Raw genomic sequence first — 23,094 nt, forward strand, 5'->3', positions numbered from 1 at the left:
ATCCCCCCATTCGTGCATACATGGTTAAGTCTCTGCTTCTATTGTGGAGGAATCTTCAAAGCAGTTCGGAACCACAGGGGAACATTGGGAGTTGTTAATTAATACAACAGACTCTGTACAAATGATTTATTTTCCTGAATCCAAAGATGAAAACAAACACTTTTTTTTGCATTGAATCCATCGACATCCTCCTTTATCCTGGATGGTGAAACGTTGCTCCTTTGAGAAACTGTTTTCAGAAAAAAGCAAACAAAAAATCTCTGTTTAGCTTTATTGGTTTTTAGTGGATTTTTGCTCAAAGCAATAATTTACGTTTCCATGCAGTAAATTAACAAATAATTTTGCTGAAATTATATTTTCTAGACTTAATGACTGTCACTGAATTTGAATGACTTGTGAAACATGACAGGCAGGTGTGATAACCACTGAAAGTCAGTAAATAATTTTTATTTTAGGACTTTTAAGCCTGTAAATGACATTAAGGGCCATATTTTCGTGTGGAGTGCAGGTCTATATTAATTTTTTCTTTTTTTATGTTATATTTTTGTACCTGTATTTTCCTAGACTTTGCAGACGTAGAATTGGGCAATTAGGGAATGGAACTCAGCCGACTCCCAGACAATTGAAGCAGTCCCTTCCTTCCCATTGTAATCAGGGCGCACGTTTGACATTGAGTTCCGAGAGATGAAATTGGCACACGCAAAGTGCGTTCATACAGGTAAGCTGCAACATCTCTCTCAAAAATCTCTTTTAATGTATTTATGTCAAGTCAAGTCACCTTTATTTATGTAGCAAATAGAGCCAAATTAAAGCCTTGAGAATTTAAGGTTAAAGTCAAAATCCATATGTAAACACGACTACAGTCTTGGGGGTGGAAAATAGGGTGAATTTTGTCTTCCCCTAAAGACCAGCAAGGTTAATCATCCCCGTCTTCCTTGTAACACACTAACCAAGCCTCACACATACTGCCTGTGGCATCACAATCACTGGCAGATGCGGTGACTTTCTCTTCGACAATTCATTTCACAAGTACATCCGAAGGGGCAATGCCGACGGTGGCATTCGAGGGAGACAAATGAACACAAACAGCCGTGCGTTAGTGAATGATGGCCATTCGCCACTGGCGCCACGCGAAAAGGACACACGGGATGAGGTTGAGTTGAGTCTCATTCACAGCCTTGCCCGAGGACACGCGGATAATGTGAGACATCTTTTCTCACACCATTTAAGCAACGCCCATGGGGATGCATTGTTTTATTTATTTTTTTATGATTGAACTAAATGACCTCAGGCTGTGTATATACAATACAGTATGTGTACATATGATTTTTGAGAATTAAAATGCAATTGTGTGTAACAAATACAGAAGCAGGCTCTAGCACAAAATACAGAAACGTGTTTATTTTTTTGTTTTTTTGTTTTTTTTTGTGTGTGTGTAAATTTTAGTTGCCCTGAGACAAAATGCTGTAGATGTTGTAACTCCTAAATATTACTTACAATACCAACAAGTTCTTGAGCAAGTTCTTTAAGTGGCTTTTTGCTTTTGCCCCTTCCTCTTGATGACCAGCCTACAAAGTACTTTATATAAGAGAAAACAAACAAACAAACAAACAAACAAACAAAAAACATTTAAATCAGCATTTTTTATCTGATTTTGTTTCGACCCATGTGTCTTCCTTGGAACTCATACATTCAACCCTGCACTAAAACATTTTTGCTATCTATTAAGGAAGAGGAAAAAAAAATGAGCAACATGACTCAGCAGAAATGACAATCAAGCTCATTGCTCTGCCCATCTGTAGATGCCATAATAGTAGAGGTGTGAATTGCCTCGTACCTGACGATTCGATTCGTATCACGATTCATAGGTCGCGATTCGATTCGATACCGATTAATCCCGGTACAAATTTACAAGTTGATTGTTGCGAATTTTTTTTTTAACTCAAATTTAGAAAATACGATTAAGTAAACTTGTACATGTACACTGTAAGATTTGTATGAAAAGGTATTATTTATTTATCTGAAACTTCAGTCTTATAACTGTGAGCTACTGTATTTAACAGACAGGTTGTAATCTGTTTCATGTTTGAACAGCATTGAAATAAAATATTAAGGCTTAATGTTCCATTAATATAACATTTTTCCATGCTAAAAGTCTGAGTTCTAACCCTAAATAAGACGTTTTGTTGAATATTTTTTCATCAAAAATTGATGTTTAAAAATCAATTCGGCTGCCTATTGAATCGATTTGAGAATTGTGAGCTGTAGTATATCGCGATATATTGCACAATCGATTTTTTATTTTTTTAAAACCCCTACATAATAGTGTTGCTTAAATCAACACAACCCTTCCACTCATATTATTTTTCATCATTTAAAATATGCCTCCTCTTTATGGTGAAAAATAAAACCCAAGTCTTACTTGACAAATGATTAAATAATATGTTGTTCCCGTGATTTTATCGACTTGGAAGGAGTCTGTGGTCTACCTGTCTCGGTAACAACACGGTCTACTCCGCCTCATGTTTGTCGTGTAATAAAAATCTGACTTTTTCATAAATTTATAAAAATTCTTAGGGCTTAATAAATAAATAAAAAAAAAAAAAAAAAAGTGGACATGTCAGAGGCAAAAGATGTTTGTTCATCCTGTTATGCTAAGTTTGTTCTGGACCAGTTAGCATAGTAGCTATCACAGGTAGCAGTACGCTTGAGCACTGATTTGCAACCCTCTTTTTGCCGCCTTTAATATTAAAATTACATTTTTCTTCAAATAAAATGCAACTATTTAATTGTGAAGGAATTATTCAGCAATATGTTTTCATTGGTTTTCTGGTGCCTGACTATACGGGTTGCACCAAAAACAGTAAAATATACGAATTAAATTACAAATAAAATGTCTTGCAAAAATTATGTTAATGGTTGATGAGTTGGACAAATCATTTTATATGATGGTTTATTTTTCTTGAAAACATAACACATTAAATCAATACTCTAGTTTTGATAAATGTTTAGCTTAGATTATCCTCCAAATCAGCATTATTTTACTGCCACTAATTCAAATAATGCTGTTAAGCATAAACTGTTGGCAAATCATACATTTGTGATGAAAGCAGATTTCAGCCAGCATCAAATGATTTACTAAGCTTGTTCATTGGCTTTGTTTCATTTTTCCCCCTCTCCTAAAAGAAGGGCCACCCTCAACAAGAGAAACATAAGAATGTGGTTGCTTGCTAATGGTCGCTGTTTGGGCCAGCTGCCAGCTAACTAGCTGTCGACTGGCCAGCTGCTATAGCCTACTTGCTTGCAGTCACTTGTTATCAAAGGTAATGTTTTATTGCCACTGACTTTTACTATGCCTTCGCTATTCACCATTAAAGTTGAGAGAGTGTTTAAAGAGTGTTTTATTGTTAAGATACGGTAATTACTTCTTTTTACACCTGTTTGTATAAAGTTAGCTAAAACCTTGCTTGTACAGTTAAAGGTTTAACGATGCTGAACTTGGAAGGTATGAATCATTTTGTTTTTAAGATTTTTAAGACATATGAAAATATGTATGAAAATATCAAAATTAAGGTTTGAAAACAAACACACTGAGCTTAAACGTTAAATACAACTGAACTGTACTTAGGCATTGATTCTTTTGCATAATTCTAAAAGAGCCGACATAGCACTACAGTAGTGAAGTGGTTCGAACCCCAGGGGTTTGGTGAGTCAGTCTCTGGGGTTTGGCGGAGGTCAGGATACACATCTGACTCAAATGATTTGTGATGATACGCCCTGCTTAGCCATCATTGGCTGCAGGTGACCACGCTACATTGCTTGGTCTATCTGTGCTGCAGGAAAATTTGTGTACTCCGTAGTCGACTTGTGGCTGTTGTGATCACGCTTTGAGAATCATTGCCTTAGAGGACATATTTGCATGGTGTCTTGGGATTGCTATGGCTTTCTGTGATGTATGAACCAGAATTAGCCTATAGTTAATTTATCTTCGTCTCACCGTTCGCCTGCAATTTCACGCATTGCATTTTGTAGTTCAATCAATTGTAATTGTATTAAGAGCCGTGCTTGGCTTTAAACCGCTGTGGCGGTGATATAGATGTTAATCGTGCAGATTTATAGCGGATAAGACAGGCAAGGCAAGCCCTTGGCAGCCCAGACACGGCGCCCCGCCCCGGGGGAGGGCGATGATGGAGAGCAAACAGCTAATAATTAATACCCTGATTACACAACCTGCAACAACACGGGGAGACAAACCTCCACGCAGCCGGGTGGAGACCTGACCAAGACTGATAGCGCAGGAGCATGCGAGCACACACACAGATGCACAAACACGCATCTCCTGAAAGCAATCAAGGGCAGCGCTCACACAATTATTGCCGTGGCATCTACAGTCCCACAGTTAGGAAGTATGAAAGTGGAGCATGGCGCAATAAACACGTGCGTTGACATGTCATGAGGTGGTTTGGATTTTCACAGTAAACACAGCCGGTGTTAACTCCTGTGACACATTTCAAGTAAATAAATCAAGCAGAGAAAAACGCAAAATCCAAGTTATCTTGTACACGACTGATACTCATGATTCAAAGGCGAAGAGGAGCATAAAATGTGCTTAGGCTGTAACAATACCACCCCCGGACCCCCTGTGCGTGTGTGGATGAAGCCCCCGCCTCCTTACCTAAGCCAGGATAACAACGTAAAAACATCATGGTCACCCTCATTAGCGCCCAAACTGCAGTTGCTTTTGATTTGGATGTGTATGCGCCAGCTCTGCAATGGCTTCCATATGGACTTTTTTAATATAAGCAGCATCGTGTTACTCTCAGATGAGGTGATCCCAATTTCTCACAAACCTCAGGCATGCTTCTAAATGTGCTCGACATGTCCAGGATTTCCTTCGATGCGTGTTTTCACTATAGTGCGGCTTTCCTACCTCATAATGGTGTGTGTGGCTTCGTGTGTGTGTGTCAGGGAGAGAGAGAGACAGGTTATGTCTGAGGAAAAGAGAGTAATGAGATGCCAACCGTGGACGGGACCCATCCAGGGCTCGGGGCCCGCAGCCCTTGGCCACCACTTCCTTTCCTCCATGCCACATTGACTGTTTCCATTACCACAGTGGAAGGAACAATAAAGAGCTGACGTGTGGATGTGTGGTCTGCTAGGAGTGCACAGGCCTGGACACCATAGGACAGGTTGGACGATGCTACTGGAACCTCAACACTCTGAGTATACTGGAGTTCCACAAATAGTGGCCTGGGGCATTTATTTACTCAACTGCAGATGGCAGAATGCCTCCTCGGAGGGAGGCCTTTATTTGTACCAATGACTTTTTGGAGCGAATCAATGGTACATGCTATGTTTGATTATAAAACATTTCAAGTGGAACTTAAAACTAAATAAAAATGAACACTATGGAAAAATGTGGGAGGGAACCAAGGCATAGCTCCGCAGAACATAACATGGACAATGTGGAGCAAACACATACCAGTCTACAAGAGCACTAATCACTGTTAAAGTTACATATTGAAGAGTATTTGCCAACATTCAAAAATTGTGAGCAAGTTGCACACAGAAAAAAACAAAAATGTAATGCATATCAGTGGTGGTCATCCGCTACCCTCCCATGTTTTAATTACAAACTACTAAGAATACAGCAACAGCAAAGTAAATTTAGTTTTATAGAAACTAACAGAAAATTACCGGTAACACAAATAGCAGTGCAACGACTATCCACACACAAAGTGTATCAATAAACGGTAAAACAGAGGGCCTGTTTAAATGCTCATTGGAGACTTTAACTGATCAAAGTCCATAACCTTTGATGGAATATAACAGCAGGTACTGGTATACAACAATACCTGGCCATATTTCAAGCCAGGTGTCAGCACTTGCGTCCCAAGAAAGGAACTAGAATGAGAAGAATGGAAAATTGCCATAAATTGCAGGCAATTTTAAGGAAAAATGCTCATTGGAATATATAGGACTATCTTTCAAATTGTCATTTTTTGGGGCAGATTTTTTATGTATTTAAAGGACAAGCGTTATTGGTACTTGTATTGCATAGGTGAATACTGAAGAGTACTTGTTCTGGTATCGGTCTGAAAAATCACTAGAAAGAATAGTTTCTTGTAAAGTAAGAACATCCACATGCTGCTGTCATGTGCTGCTTCATACGAACCTAATTTTCTTTGGCAAAATACAATCCCATACCTGAATAAAAAAAAAAAAAAAAATCTTATTTTTTTTTTTTTTGGGGGGGGGGGGGGGGGGGTTAGAACAAAGCCCTCAATGATGACCTCTGAATATTACCTGTAAAAAAGCCAAGTCAATGGTGAAAGTGATTAAACAAGAAGAAAAACACGGACTTGGCGAGGATGTGCCAAGCACGCATTTGTTCACTGTTGGGAAAGGAATGTCTCATTTCTTCCTTCCTTTGTTTGAGAAGACGATGACACATTTGATCCCGTCTGGCGGCGTCACATGTCAGCCTCCTCATCGCTGTCAGTCTGACAGCTCACAGCCCGCCAGGCAAAGGATCATGGGTGCTGTGTCAGACACAACGGCGAGGTCGGAGGAAGGCAAGTTAAATGCAAGATGTGTGTGTGTTGCATGTATTAGCATGTGTGAGTGCAGGGGTGTCAGTCTGAAGGGATGGATGAATGCCAAAGGCAAGAGCAACACCATGTCAGAGTGATAGCAGACGATGCCCATTGAAAATAGACTAATCCAAGCAGTCAGCAGAGCCATGAAACCATTCCTTCCCTTGATTCCTCGACTCCCTTCCTGCGTGTGTATATATACACGCGTGTGTGCGTGTGTGTCAGCAGGATATCCCAAAGTGCAGCATACCTTAGTCTGCACAAGCCACATTTCATTATCCTGGATTTTATCACACTCGAGCAGGCCAAACAGAGGAATATTGAACTTACAAATTTTCATCAATTCTGTTAAAAAGAACATTTATAGAATTGAATTGGGCTATTCCATATACTTTCCTTGTGCCAATCTAACTGAATCATATTTACTGTGTTGGTAGTTTTCTGTGCTGCCTGAGGTGCTACCACAAAGAGGTTCTTTGATTTAATTGTTTCTGTTTTAGACTGGTACTCTGCAGCAAGACATTTGCAGCCGAAAGTGACATATTTATATACAATTCAACCAGCTGCATTTGTGACAGCAAGCACTTCAAAAGAGCGTTTCAGTATGTTTTATGTTGCCTGGTATTATTTGTGGAAGTAGCTGAAAGCAGAATATATTGTGTGTGTTGCGTAGGCCTACGGTGGAAGCCGCATGTAAAGTTCAATTAACATGTGAAAAACATTACTGGAGCCTATCGGGCATAATTCACACGTGCATTCACACCTATGGATCTTCAATGAATGCAGCAGTAGACATCTGTTTCTCATTATTCTACTTTTACCATGCATATGATTGACTAAGCATTTGAACCGTATTAGGGAGACCATGTTGGACTCGTTGGAGACAGTGTCGACTAATGTGTCTCGCTGTGTTTTATCTACTGACATTTAAGAACCATAAGATCACTTGAGGTTTCACTCTTTATTTTGGCTGCTTTTATCAGTTAAACACATTGATAATCATCCGTTCACCATGTGGAATTTCAGATTAAATTAAGCAGAAGTGTAAGTACCATTTTACCTGCAAGATAGTAAGATAGTTGCACCTGGCTATGTATTTTACATTCTAGAGATACATTGTAGAGATTCTAGAGATTTGCATAAGTTTTGAAATTGAAGTCAGTCTATTGTGACTGTCTAATAAAAAGAGTCTTGTCACTATAGTTTGGAAAACATCATCTTACTGTTTAATTCTGCTTGCTTACCACTTGCTGCCAGACACTAGTTATATCTGGTTTTAATATTTCCTTTTTGGTGAGTTTAAGTCTTAACTGCTCCAGGGACCAAAGAAATGAAGACACTTTGTTTTTTTTGCAAGTGTGTCGATTTAGACGCCATAATCAATCATAGCGTGCTGGTACGAATGTGACAAATGTCATTGCCATGGTAGCTAAGGTCTTAAATAAACAAATGGCTCTGTCTGCACTGTAATTGGCCATCAGTGCTCGGAACATTGCATGATTTTGAGATCTGTGCAACAAGGAACATGCTGTAGTTTCGAACAGAGAACAGTTCTAGTGTGGAAATTGTCCAGAAGATATGAATAGTAGCCCTATAATAGTTGCCTTCAAATCCCTTAAACTGTCCACTGCTGTCAAGACCAAAAGCGTTCCGCATACATCCAGTGAGTTGTCATGCTTTTTTCAGGCGTAAAGGAGTCTCGGGATAATTGGTAATGGGCAGTGGCAGCCGGCCCACCTCGTGCCACCTGGAGAATCACACTACCCCTGCGAACCGCTGCCTCTTTACTCCTTGTACACACACGCACGGCACGGAAAGATGTTCCTTGGAAACAGAAGCAGCGAAAGCTGGCTCCCGGGACGGGGATGTATAAATAGTCCTCACACTGCACAACATGTTCTGTTTTGATGTAATTATGGTGCAGGAAAAGCCTGGTTTAACAGGGAGGGCTCTCGGGCAACTGTTAAACTCTTTAACGGAGGGACTCGCTGCTGCAAACGGTTGCACCTGGTTGAGCTTCATGCGTTTTTGGGCCGGGGAAGATGAGGAGACTGACGTTAAAGGCGAAGACAAAGCGAGTGCTGAGCGATGGAGACTACACACACTCGTACGGTTACCAGGGACACCTGAGCTTGATGAAGGCCAGGTGTTCTAACTCCACTGCAAAGAGGAAACAGGATTACACAAGTTGGGTATCTTAGTCAGTGTTTTGTTAATTAGACAATCAGATGGAGGAGTAAACTGGGTCATGCCAACTTTCCTGTACACCAAAGCTTTGATCAAGTGTCATTTCTATAAGGACCCAGATCTGTTAGATTTGATAATCACACAATTTATTGTAATGTATTTATTGGGTTTCTTTCTGTAACTTGTGCAGCTTTCTCGCAACTTCTCTGGTCATCCATCCATGCATTTTCTAAACTGCAGTACTAATCCTGTTGAGCGTCATAGGAAGCTGGAGCCTATCCAAATCACACTGGACTAGTTGCCGGTCAATCACTATCTTTGTCATTACAATACAGTAGTAAATATATGCACACAGGAAATACAGACCTGTCATGTGCTTTGTAACGTCCTACAAATGTGATTCATCAAAAGCAGTAACTCAAAATTCTAGTTTCTTTAATATTTAGTCATTCTTCTATCTTCAGACCCGTAAGGATGCCATTTTTTTTCAATATTTAGCTATAATTGCTGAAATAGTATTTTTTTTTAATTAATTTATAATAATCATTGACATTATCTTGTACATCATGATGTGCAAACTTTTTTTTTTTTCCAATTCATTTTTTAATTGTTTGTGAGCATGGTCTGCATTGAATGGTAAAATTAAATCAATGTGAAGCAGGGTCCAAATAAGTGCTTGGATTCATAAACACAAGGGGGCGCACTTATCCTATCCCTGCTGCTGCACATGAATTGTCACTTTACAGCAAAGCAATCTTTTCCAGCCTATTGTTCCTCTTATAAATCATGAAGTCATGAGTGTGTCTATATGCGAGGAAATACAAAGAACTCAGTCAATAAATTAACGGTGGCCACCTCGACACACTGGATGGGGGGGATGGTATTCGTTTAAGCACAACACTGTTCACTGACACGTGTCTTAACAACAGACTACTTGATATGTGTGTTTAAAACTTATTACGACATTGAAAACATTATCAGGTGATGTTAGGGATAAGTCGTAATTCCAAAAGACAATAGTGGTCAAAATCATCTCTCTTAACACTTGTTCACGCCCGTGGCATTGAATGATTTGAATTCTTACTCTGGTGAGTTTCCCCCCTCTGTGAATTAATTAGTCTTTGCCAAAGCGGGCCACATTTGTCATTTGAATTTATGCTAATGAGTGCCAAGATCTCATGGAAGAGCTGATAGGCCAGAGCAGCTGCTCTGTCCTTGCGGGGCCTAACTGTCTCCCCCTTTTTAACTGCTCCATCTCTCCATCTTCTCCTCTGTCTGCCTTCTCATCCCATCTTTTGCTCTCTCTCCCTCTTCTTCGTCCTGAGCGCTTTCCCTCTTCAGCTTCGTTCCTCTCTCTCTAGCTATTTGCTGCTTGTCTCTCCTTATGTGGCCTTATCACAACACCTCCCTTGCTCCTTACCTCCTGCTGGTCTTGGGCTGCCTGACCTGTCAGGAGAGAGGAGAATGGCCGAGTCCCAGGCTGATAAGGCGGCTAATTATCCAACATGTCTGCACACTGAGGGAAGTGGATGAGCTAACACAAAGCAACACTCATACAACCCTATGTGGCCTGCTAGAAGAACAGTGTCAGACATGCAGTAGGTGCAAACCAGGCAGGTAACTACTAGATAAAAGGAAGGGACCGGGGAAAAAAAAAAAAAAAAAAGTCAGTGGTCTATTATTTTGAGTACCTGAAAACTCCAGTCTTGCTGGCTCCCCATTTGATCTGGTAGAAATGAGTACTTTGGTGCTTTTTCTGAAATGTTCAGTTGCTGGGAGGGAAAAGTCTGCATTCTGGAATGTTCTATTTTGAAATGTTTCAAGTAATGGTCAAGTGGTTGAGACAGTACAGAGGACAATCCAGTTGGGCAGAATTATTTATTTTCTACTTGTGTGCCAACTGCAAAACGATGATCTGGTAGACATATTTGTTAGTATTTCAAGTCTCAGAATATGGGCACCGATAGGTAGGTTGTTGTGTTTTTTTGCAGCCACCTTGTGCCCATATTCCATCCCTTTGACTAAAATCAAGCATTAGCGGATTGGATCAATATGAATTTCATCTAGTCTTTCTTCATGAACTAAAATATCTGTAGATTTTAGCCCAGTCTTTATTTACTGAACTACATTTTTGTTTCATCTTTATTAGCCCATGAAAATGCATATTTATTTAGTCTGTTATTGTTTTATTAGTGGGGGTTTTAGGCTTGTATAGTTTAGTTTTTGTCCAGTAAAAACATGTCCATTGAGGAAAGGTTTCGTTCAATTTTCATTAACAAAATTAACACAAATTTCCAGGCCATTTTTATGTGCTCAAAAAGTCAAATGAAGTCACTGTTAAAAACTGACATTTTGACGACTGCGAAAGTATCCCATGAGCCGAAATTCAGTTTCTGTAGGGCCCCTAATTGGCTTAGCATGGCATCCCGAAAAGATGCCATATTTATACTTTTTAGACTTAATCAAATTACATTGAGAACTTTGTGTTTATCACATCGCTCCCAACACCCTAGAGTGTCTTCAGTAATTTGGCTCAGATACATTCCACCTACTCAAAGAGGAAAGTAAGGACTAATGTCATTTTGAGGGGATTATTGTGATCTTTCAACACATCTTTGCATGGTGTTAAAGAGAGGAAGGGAAGAGCAGGGGAAAGTGATAAAACCACACCATAGCGCCTCTGTTTTAACATTCACATATTCTCCCTCTCTCTCTCTCTTTTCCAATCTTGCTCATTTCTCCCTCACAGCACCAAAAGCCATATTATGTGCTTGTCAAGATGGATAAACCCCACAGCCAAATGTTCAGATGAAAACAAATAAGTAGGAGACGTTCATGTAATCGCTTCTGCCAGAGAAAGGCTTTAAGAAGAACATAAACACTTTTTGGAAATGTGCCTCACATACACTAATTCCCTCCTGCTTTTGTTTGAGTCTCATTCAACTTCAGGACCATTTTATACTGTGCTGTGATGAGATGTCACTGTTGTAGACAGGCTTAAAACTACTTTGCAGCATGGTTAGCATCACCAAAGAAAAATATGAGCTCGTATTACCTTGCTGCTTGTATAACAGCCATGATTATATTCAGGGGAATTTGGAAAGAAAAAAAAATCCTTAATTAACCCGGCTGTATGATGAATACAGCAAAGGCAGAAAAGGGCGGGCTCTGCCACTACTTTTTAAAATGATCAAACTCAGAGTGCCCTATTATCAGGTCATGGTTGCTCTTTGTTTGGAGTGGTGTGTTTTTCTATGGCATGACTGGGTCGTTTTCACATGAGAAAAGTCCCCCAACTGTCACTGCACTCCCACAATCCTTCGAGCCAACCCTTCGCGCAAAATTCCCATGGTGGTGGTCCTTGGACGGCTCACAGTCGTATGTTCCAACTTCCTCAGTCAGATCAAGAGTTTGCTTTGCTTGTCACACCGCAGTGCGGCTTACAGCGCTGGTAAAGATAGGGGAAATACAGTGAAAATAAATGACAATGACCTCTTTCATGTTAAATTACGTTTTTGTCTCTGGTAAGTCAAAATAGCCAAAAAAAAAAGCATACACAGCAGACACTGAGCAAACTATAAAGAGAGAGGGGTGATCATCCTGGTATAAGAAAAAAAAAAAAAAAACACGCCCAAAGTGTCCTGAAGGATACCCTGAAAGTTAGAGAGAAAAAGCTCTGCTCTTTTTAAATATTGAAGTGTGAGGACACGCAACTTTCCCATTCCCAACAACCACTCAGCTCACAAGTCCATTTCTCCTTTCAATCGTGGCCTTGAACTAAAAGGTCTGCTTCTGTGGTCACGGTTAAAGCTTGAAAGCAATGTTTCAGCTTAACGTCACATCCATGACAACAAATCAGGTCGACCTCAAATGACTTCAAGCACTGAAGACGCGTATCGACCAAGCAATACGCGTGAGTTTCATATCGTTCATATCACTTATCTCCCAATACAAGTTTCCACCGCAAGATGTGAGTAGTATGGGGATAGCTGCATCTGCTCTGCAAACAGTGCAACATAGTTCATTATCAGCTAAACAGTGTGTAAATAAGCTTTCGAAGACAATAATACCAAATGCACCCCCACTATGTGACTATGTTTACATGTATTCAATATTCGGCTGAAGGTGAAAATTCCAGTTTCTGTGTGAACGGGCAGAGTTACTCCCGCGTACCTATTCCCAACTAAACCGCAACGCGCAAACAACTCCATTATGAAAATACTTTGTAGATTTCATTTTGATTGTAACTTTCCACAGTCAATAATAACATTATATTCATGCCAATCACCACTGTAGTAAAATCTTCGGTTTCCTCCTCTCTCCAAAAGTGCGGTTCTGTCCTGCGTCGCCATGTTTCGCCATTTCTGTTTAACTCTGCTTGTGTATTTTCGGTGGGTTGCACGACACGTGTGTGTGTGCATATATACTCACTGATATTTCCACCGTAGACAGAAAATAACGTGGAAACACCGCAAAGAAATCAATGTATTCAAGTTAGGTTTGTTTAACGAGTAGCAGCATAAAATGGCCGCCATTGCATGCAAGTAATTCAGACCAAGATTTGTCGCGAATACAGTATGCACAGAACGCAAACAGTTCAGTTTGATCGAGGTACCCTGATATGCCTTTATATGAACAAATATTCAGGTTAGAACAGGAGTCTTATTTGGGTTTTTGTGTGTTTATGGCCTTTCAAAACTCGAATATTGCCAGTATTCAGGGTTTTGAGAGGATTATTGATTGCATTTAAATGTAGTCCGTGTGTGCCTGATTAAACCTTAGATTCTCATCTTTGATATGCATTTAACGTACAAAATTAATGTTCATTTATTCAATTTAAAGAACCGCCATAAATGATGATGCAAACATTTATGTAAGACTTGCTTTTAAGAGTTGAAGCACCGAAATAGGTCAGCATGTTAGGTCTCTGGGCCAGCTGGCAGGTTTCTAGCTGGGAAGTCCTGGCGACTGTAATGTGAGGGCAGTCGAGGGGCTAAAGAATGACCAGGCCTCCTCCAGACTTGGTTGCTCGAACTAAATGGAGCAGATCAATCACGGCGGACGGCACTGTGACAGTGTGTTAAGGATCTGTGGCACGGCGCAGTGTTTTTGGACACAGCAGCCTTTTGCGAGGCTGGCTTGCTGACTGGCAGATGCACACAGCCATTCCTCTCTCCTTCCTTTTGCCCGCCAAGCAGATGGCGATGGCAAGGACGCAGGCAAGCAAAGCCTGCTCTCAAGCTGCAGACGCTCGTGATAAGAGAGACTCGGCTAAGCGAAATCTGGAGCGAGAGCTCAAGCAGCTGATGAGGATGGAGGGTAGACCTGTCAGCCGGGTCTGGGTTGGATCACGGGTCTTGGTCTGGCCTGAGGCTGGGTCTATGAGGTGTGGTTCTGGCTAGCGGTTTGGGGATACAGCGGCAAAGGAGGTTCCAGACAGTGATGCAGTATGGTAACATGTCTGAGGCTTCCCTGGCTCAACATCTGTCAGAGTGCATGTGGATGTCCCATGAGGTCGTGCAAGCTCTGTGTTAGTGGCATCCAGAGATTGGGCCAGTCTAGCCTCATAGTGAGACACTCAAGAGGCACAGTTGGAGGAAAATGTGACCTACATTACCCTATAGGAGAAATGCTTGCAGCTGGGAACATTCACAACTTTGTCTTTATAGATTAAATTCTGGTAATGCCAAACATGATTTACACTAGTGGAACCTCTGAAGTTGATCACAATCCATTCATTGGCCACATTGACCTCCAAGTGGTTCTGATTGCAAAGCAATTTTACACGTGGGAAATAATGTAAGCGGCCCATTGCTGTAATCAGTTTTTTTTTTTTTTTTGGTTGACTTCAGTTCAAATTCAAAATACATGTTAGGGCTAAAAAATATAGGCAGCAGGGTGGAGTTGTGGTTACAGTGTCTGTCTTCATATACATGACCAGCCCCAGTCGACAAGCACTGGGTTCTAATCTCGGCTCAGGCCCTCTTGTGTAGAGTTTGCATGTCTCTCCTATTATTTGGGGACTCCGATTTCCATTCAAATTTCGAAACATGTTAACCCCACTGCACAACGAGCGAGGCGGTAAAACAGTCTCTTCGCCACAAACCAAGCAAGTGAGCACTTCTAATAAACCGGAAAGTAACAACGAAAAAACTGTGACATCTGATTTGGAGACTTAGAATATACTATAGTGTTGATGTTGTTGTTGTTATTAAACTACAAAACATAGCATGATTGTAAAGGAAGAAGCGGATTGCCACAAGTTCCACGGTGATGCTTGCAGTTGAAGGGTTCATGTAAAATGCCACCGGCAGTTCATTTTTAATCCATTTGTTATTTGTGTCTTTGTGTTATAAAAACAGTAGCAAAGAGTATTAGCTTGTCACAGCGCTTTGTTTACTCTCCAACAGTGAATCCTCCCACTAACTGTTTAATGCTAATGCTTCAAAGCATTCAAATAACTGTCAGTAACAGCCCAGAAAAAGCATATCGGTCTCTCTAGTTACGCTTAACCATAGTAAAATAAAACTAAACTAAGGTGTAACAGACTCTTAAGATACCTGACAGACATGCAAGTAATATTTTTAATAGGATTTAATCCTATAGATCACATGTGTCAAGATCCAGTCCTCGAGGGTCGCAGTCCTGCAGGTTTTGGATATTTCCCTTCTTCAACACAGCTGATTCATGATCCAGTTAATCAGCAAGCTCTGCAGAAGCCTGATAACGAGCCTGTTAATTGGAATCAGCTGCACTTCGAGTAGGGAAATCTATAAAACCTGCAGGACTCCGGCCCTCGAGGACCGCAGTTTGCCACCCCTGCGATGGTCATTCAGCTGAAGTTTCACAATATTTGATTACCACTCATGATGTTGCAAAACTTAACTTGTTCTATTTTTGACATATTCAAGTTCAACTTTTGCTGTACAGTGGAACATCAATTTATGAAAAATTCAGTTTTTATTTATTTATTTATTTATTTATGTATTTTTTAACGAAACACATCACAGGTTACAAACTATTTTCATTTTACAAACAGTCTTGGCATGGCTGTGGAAAGCTTAAACTTTTTCTCGTGCCGCATAAACGTCATGAGCTCTGTGCTTCAGGTATGTTTGTTTTTTTTGCATAGAATAGCTGCACATAGTGAAGAATAAACATTACTGTTATTTCATCATCATAAATTGTGTTTTCATCCAATTTCTGTATTGCACAGTATTCATTTTTAACAACACAACGATCAAAATAAGTTAAATATAATGCTCCATGGCTGGAACGGATTAATTGCATTTCCCCTCATTTCAGTGGTATACATTACCTCTGATTGCAAATGTTTCAGATAAAAAACAGTGTCACGGAATAAATTATTGTTATAACCCAAGGTTCCACTGTACTTAGTTATAAAACAACAAAATCACACTGTTTGGTTGTTACTTTAATGGAAACTAAACCTTGAATGTGCCTCTCTCGCTTTGTGAATTTTTATAACCAATGGGGAGACCCTCTAAAAAAAATATTCTACTCGTCTTCTCTAATAAACTCCGATGATTACCAGCTCTGGCCGATGACTTCTACAACTACTACGTATCAGTGCCTTCACTGTGATCGTTGTCTAGCCAGTACTCTGGATACTGTAACTAATTGGAGATCTTTTTTTTTTTTTTTTTTTTTTTGTTATCACTCCCCTTATGGTGGTTGAAATGTAAACAGGGGTGTGATGAAAGTGCCCTTATGGCATGGAAGGAAGCCAGCGAGGCCACTCCGGCACTTACACGGCATGCCTTATGAATAAGTAATGGTACTGGACGTGTAGCGGTTAGTCATAGAGGAGCAAAGTCCGCGCATCAACTCCACCTCTGTTTGCCTTGTACATATTTCATAGGATTCAGGGGTGGAGAAACGATATATGGAAAGGGGGGTTGGAATAAAAGGCAGCTCACACACACAGACTCCTCTGTTCACTGTCATGGGCCTGCAACGCTTAACAATAGCAAGTATCCTCTCTTTCTGATACAAGTTCATGTGTTTCTCCTCTGTGTCTTCCTGCTACTTGACAACAAAATGGAGCAGGCTGCCGATGTGCTCACTGCAAGCCGGGGAGAACACAGCATAGGTTGTTTGTGTTAGTTTTAACAATTAAGACAAGTATTCCTTACAGAGTCCAGATGACCATTTCCTCGAGGACTCCGATTAAACCTGGCATGGAAAAAGTACACATGAAGCTTCCATGCTTCAGACTAAGAAATAAAACAGTTAAAGTTGGATTACTTAAAGTGTTTCTATGATGTCACTCATTACCTGTTTGATGTTTTGCATTAGCTGTGGAGCTCTTAAAACGTGCTTTAAATAGCGTCAATGGAACTACAGCTCCTTGTATCCATATACAGTATCTAATATGCTCCATTGACAGCCATGTTGATTATTAAAATGAGCTGCAGCTGAATGGACTTGACTGATGCTGATGGTCCGCCACCAATCGATGACCTTCATGATGTCGTAATGGAGGTCATGTTATCCGATTAGTTCTGGATCCTATTTACTCACTGCTCAAACAACACCTTGAATTATTGATTGAAAGGGAGGAAAGATGTCCTTCAGAACAATATTACACACAGAAGGCCTCTCAGGAAGTAACAAGCACATCATCAATTAATTGCTATGTTCTGTGTTAACTCTTAACCTTTCTTTCCCGTGTCTTCTGAGGAAAAATAAACAAATATATAGATTTTTTTTGTGTTGTTTAAATTTTACATAAATACTCTAGACAGGGTAATGGGGACATGTCTTATAAGTAGTATATTTTCAATTAATAAAGCAGTGTTTAGTAAATTGAGACATCATTATTATTGTTTCAGTACAGTATGTACTTGTCTGACAGCTGGTGTGCCGTGAGATTTTTCTAGTGTTAAATGGGTGCCTTGGTGCAGTAAAGTTTGGGAAAAACTGGACTAGGGAGCAAGCAAGGAATTAACAATATATTGAGGGGCCTGAGAAGCTTCCAATTGCTAGATGATCACTTTTGGATTCCTTTTGGTATTTTCGTTTTTAGCCGTGCTTTCCTCATTTTCAGTTTCCGGTTTCAGCCAATAATTAAAATACTGTTTGTTGAGGCATGTAGAAAGAGTGAAGGCACTGGATCTAAATGTTCATACCCAGACAAATTTAGTGCATGTTTTCCTGCAAAAACAGATTTTCATTTTGTCAGTTACACACTCTAGAATTCCTCACTCATATATAGTCCATACATAGCACATTGATCTTGAGTGTAGAAGAAATGTTTGCAGTGGAGAAAATCAAAGTGAGAAGGAAACGCATCATCTTTAAGTGCTCATCCAGGCCATGGCTTCAACATCACTGGCTCCATTGGTAAATGCAAGGCAGGGTTCCTCTTTCCTTCCAATTCTTTTTATGGGAAGTTGGTGCTCTAATGAGCCTTTCACCTCCTGGTTCCCACCTGCTTCACTTCTCCAGTTTGAGGCAATTTCAACCATTTTCACTGACAGCGTTTTTGCCAGGGGATACAGCTTACCTGAACTGTGCTGCTCGGGCAAATATTTTCTTAACAAAAGAACACATTAAGTGTGCGTAACCTCTTGCCAGGATACGGCCATTGTACAAGCACTTCCTTCTAAGGTGGAACATGAATGGAAAAGGTCACTAGCAGAGCCTCGGATGTACACCTCTAAATATAAAATATCTAGCCCTTGTCTGTTTGCGGTATTTTTTCCTTTTTGGAGCAGGTTAATTGGAGGTGATTGTTGCGCGGTCACTTGCCACAGGCGAGGAAGCCTACGGTCACACATCTGTTCCTCCCTCTTGTCTGACTAGTATATGGCTGACAAACATACAGTGCATCCAGGAGAAAATGACGGCAATTTACTCAATTAATAGCAAACTTTAAAGACCAGCCAACCCGAGACAAATTAAAATGATTCTGTTCCAATGACGTGATTTAACTATATGGTCACACGAAGAGAGTCTGCTTAAGTTCTCCTGTTAGTCCCCAAGTAATTATTATTTTTGAAATGAATTCAGCTGAATTGTCAGCCATTGTTTTAGTTGCACTTGAAGTAAGATGTTATGCTGAAATGGCCGCGCGATACTTCACAAGGAGTTATATGTGGGTCACACTGTGTTCCTGGAGGCCAACTGCAGGCTGCAATTGAGGGATTTGGCTGAGTCAGCATCTCTGCGGGACCAGGATGCAGCGCTTTGTTCCGCTGTGACTAGGCAACCAGCCTCAATGTTTTGTGCATGCATGCAACTGCTGTCCCTCTCTTTAATTTAAGTATGCCTGTGTCCCACTTAGAACCCATGCAGTCAGGCCAACACACTTAAACGTCACAATATGTCCTACTTGGGCTAAGCGGTATGTCGGGTTTTTATATTGTGGCGATAGATTTTCTGTTGCGATACAGGATGAAACATTATAGCCTATGTCTCTATTTAAAATTTAAAATGCTTGTTTTGGTTCTCCTGGATAGCTCTGCTATACTCTCTGTAAAACTAAGGCATTTGTTTCAGTAGTTTTTTTTTTTTTTTTGTTTTTTTTTTTTTTTTTTTAACTCTCATGATGCCCAGTTTTGCTGTTTGCACATTTGCATGTAAAGGAAGACCTGTGCTCGTGATTACACTCTGAATCATCTTAACTGGCCATGTATGTAAAAACACACAAAGAATGTATCTCCTGTAGTATGAGCTACACTAATAGGGCAGTAACAAGCAACTACGACAAACAAAGATGTGACGTTTTAAATAAAGATGGTCTTTATGTAACGTAAGGGTAGCATTAGTGCTGTAGTACTGACCAATGACGGCTGTGAGGCATCGAGCAAAGAAAGTGACCAGTAGTTTGGTAATTGCACTGTATTAACTGTATATTTTATTGTTTGTTTATTTATTGTTGTCAAGACTTTTTTTTTTTTGTTATACATTATTTGAACTCATTTTTTGTGTACTATGTATTTTACTTAATTGGATATTTACCGGTACTAACAGTTTAGTTCCACCTAACAGGTTTAAAATTTTATTTTTTTCAGTATTTGTTTTGAATTCCTTTTTATTTGCACTGTTGAATATTTAAGAAGAATATTTACTGAACTGTACTATAAAGATATAAATCATTTATTGCCATTCAGCCCAAAAATATTGGTTTGACTTTTCAGCCATACACTGTGTCCCATATTCTCCTGATTCTCGTATTCGACTGAAATGAAAAATATTCACATTCATTACTACTTTCCACATCTGCGTTTTTCCGCATCAGAAATTGAGAGCATAATTTTATATTACTTGAAACGTACCAAACCCTTAAGCTATGTGATTCATTTCTGTGAACTTATAAATCATGACTTTATGATTGACAAGATGCCAGATTAAAATGGCCTTCAGGCCAATGAGAAGTCTGGCATGTCTTTCCTCCATTCCACATTGATTACATCTCGGGTTTACCAATTGTATGCCCAATGCTTGTAATTTACTCATGTATTAAAATATTTTCAATCCTGGTGACATCTGCTATTTTTCTGAAGCATTTTCAATAAGCATTTTCTGGTATTTGTAACAAAGATAATTTATTTAAGAAATCCTTTAGAGGTCTACTTCTTATGTGGAATAACTGTAATTGTTTGCTGCACATAACCAACACACAGGTAAACCCTCTCCATCAAGTCAGTGTGAAATGAATAAGCTCTGTCTTGAGGTTGCTGAGATTCAAAAGGTGTTGACCAGAACTCATATGGAGCTCAATTCTTAATGTCGTCAATGACAGAAGACTGAGATGTTAGGATGATGCAAATGGATATATTGTGTTCACGATTTCGCAACGCCAACGTAGTGATAAATAATAAAGTCTATTCATTTCTACCATCTCTGGTCCGATCTGATGGAACTCCCCATAGCTTTTTCTTGGGGATGAAAGAACATGTGGTGTACCAAATCCAAATAATTAAAATAATCCATCTCATGCCTCTAATATATTTGCATGATCTTAAAGACCGCACCACACCTTGGCAAGATGAGTCTATCAGAGACAGCTGAGACAAAAGTCATATTTTTATCAAAAATATAAATATATATTTTGCCCTAAACATCTCCACCTCTGCTAAAATTGGCTACATTCTCTGTTAAGCAGATCATTCGATTCTACACCCGAAATGAAATTGATGAATGTAATATAATCAGCATTTGGTTCAATTTTGTGCGTGTATATTCAGAAAAAAAAAAGTGAAAAATTGTTTTAGGAAGGAGACAATATTAGATAATGAAATAGCACCAAATACATACAACCTCTATTTGTTCCAGAAGGAAAACTGGCCTGGAAGAAGAAAGAAAGGAAAAACCTCCAGGGTTGTCTGCAGGGACGTGTGCGCTGACGTGATTTTGACCACATTATTAGCCGAATTAGGAAAACAGTAGGCAGCAGTATTTCAAATTTACAACTGGCAGCACAACTGAACTGCGTGGCTTTCCTCTTGTGTGTTGTTTGTAAATAGTAACTCATCAAGAGAAAGTGGTTTCACCAGTTGTCACAAGCAGTTTGTCATAAGGATGAAAACAACTTGATGATTGATTGTCGATTACAGCATGTTCCAGTTAGCTGGTATTAACAGTCATATTAATCTGGTGTTATTCCTTTGGAAGTCTTACTCTGCTCAACACAATAGCATCGAAACAAAAATTGAGAACTTTTTGAGATGGTCCAATCAACAGGATTGTAACAGTATTAATTGTATTCAATATTGTCTATTGTATTTAGTAAAACAACAAAAAACAGTTGCCCTTTCTCATAGTTTATCAACATGTATTTATTGCTATTTTAAAGTCTTCTCAGCAACCAAATTCTTGTCCCAAATAGTTGTTTTCAAGATACAGTAATTAAGCTAATAAAAATACATCTAAATCTAATCACTAAATCATAGATAGGCGTCGGCCACAGCCTTTTTTTGTGGTAAATATAAATGTAGGGCAGCTCTAAAAACTGAAACATGGAACTTAAATTATGGTGCCTGAATATGGCTAAATGTTGACTTAAGACACAAAGTGCAATACCTGTACATATAATGTCTATTCTGAATTATTGGACTTGTGACAACACATTATTCAAGAATCATACATTAGTGTCTGTGTTAAATGCTGAATTCACTTGGATGTTGATAGAAATCAAAGTTGCGCTTATCACAGCCTCGTAGGCCTGTGTAGTTCTCAACTGACTAGAACACGAGGCTCTCTTGGACTTGATGCTTTTCAGTGGAGAATTTATTTGAGTGGGAACACATTCCATCATGCCAAAGGAAAGTGTCCCTGACCCACAATTTACTTACACACTACATAAATGCATCGTGAGCTACAGCTCCCCCAAGCCCATTCACAAGCATGAAGAAGCAAAGATGTGATGACAGGGATTTGTTCTACATTATCTGATTGCGCTTTCCTCTCTATTTCTCATGACTTTCATAAAAAAAAAAAAAAAAATGCCAAATCAGTTTCTGCATCTATATAAGTGAGATAGGAGTCAATTAAGCCACTTGTACAGAGGGTGGTCAGGTAGTTTTTTGCCTTTACCTTAGATACAGACAAAGTCGCGCTCAAAACAACAAGGGTGGGGTGGGGTGGGGTGGTTGCGGGGGGGGGGGGGGCCTGAGGGTTCATGTACTGTCCTGGCATTGTGAAATTTCCATACATAACAGACGTCGTCCCGCCTCAGTTTATGGTGTGTCACTGCAATTGAAACACAACAAGGGGGGAAAAAGATGGAGAAATTTCAGCGTTTACAGGAAGTGTAAAAGGGGCTCCCGTTTGGTCAAATGCCGGTCACGCAGCCTGATCTTTGTGACTCTGGCTTGAACCATCCCTAATTAAACACAATTAGACAAATCTTGTGGACTCCAGCATAATCCTCTGGGCCGCAGTGGGAGCAAGCGAGAAGGCGAAGAGGAGAGAGTGGGACTTGGCAAGAAAATGGACAACACGTCCCAGCAGAACAAAGCCAACCAGAGCGTCTAATGTATCAAACACATGGATTAGCGGTTAGCTGGGAGCGCATGGGGCCGAGCGGGAGCCTGCGGTTTCCAGATTTTTTGGAGGCTGACTCGGCCCCGGGAAGGACAGGGGGCCCATTTGGTCTTGTGGGAGACTGCAAGTGTAAATTGACATCTGTATAAAGATAAGTAAATATGTTATAAATCTGTCAAAGGGATTTTTTTTCTTAACAGACAGGTGCTGTGATTATTATTATTATTATTATTATAGTTTTCCACATCCATGTAACCAGAATCCCTGGATGAAACTTAGATAGGGGAAACTGAGAAAT

General features: G+C 39.9%; 1 protein-coding gene across 1 annotated transcript in view; it reads left to right on the plus strand.

The window, feature by feature from the left end:
* mef2cb (myocyte enhancer factor 2cb) overlaps nucleotides 1–23,094 on the plus strand; it is a 262,080-nt gene that overhangs the window by 1,490 nt on the left and 237,496 nt on the right. The window contains exon 2 of the mRNA XM_077522053.1: nucleotides 565–718. The gene's annotated coding sequence lies outside the window, so the exon portion shown is untranslated. The remainder of the gene's footprint in view (nucleotides 1–564; nucleotides 719–23,094) is intronic.

This window comes from Festucalex cinctus, chromosome 5 (assembly GCF_051991245.1).
Source record: "Festucalex cinctus isolate MCC-2025b chromosome 5, RoL_Fcin_1.0, whole genome shotgun sequence".
Classification (NCBI taxonomy): domain Eukaryota; kingdom Metazoa; phylum Chordata; class Actinopteri; order Syngnathiformes; family Syngnathidae; genus Festucalex; species Festucalex cinctus.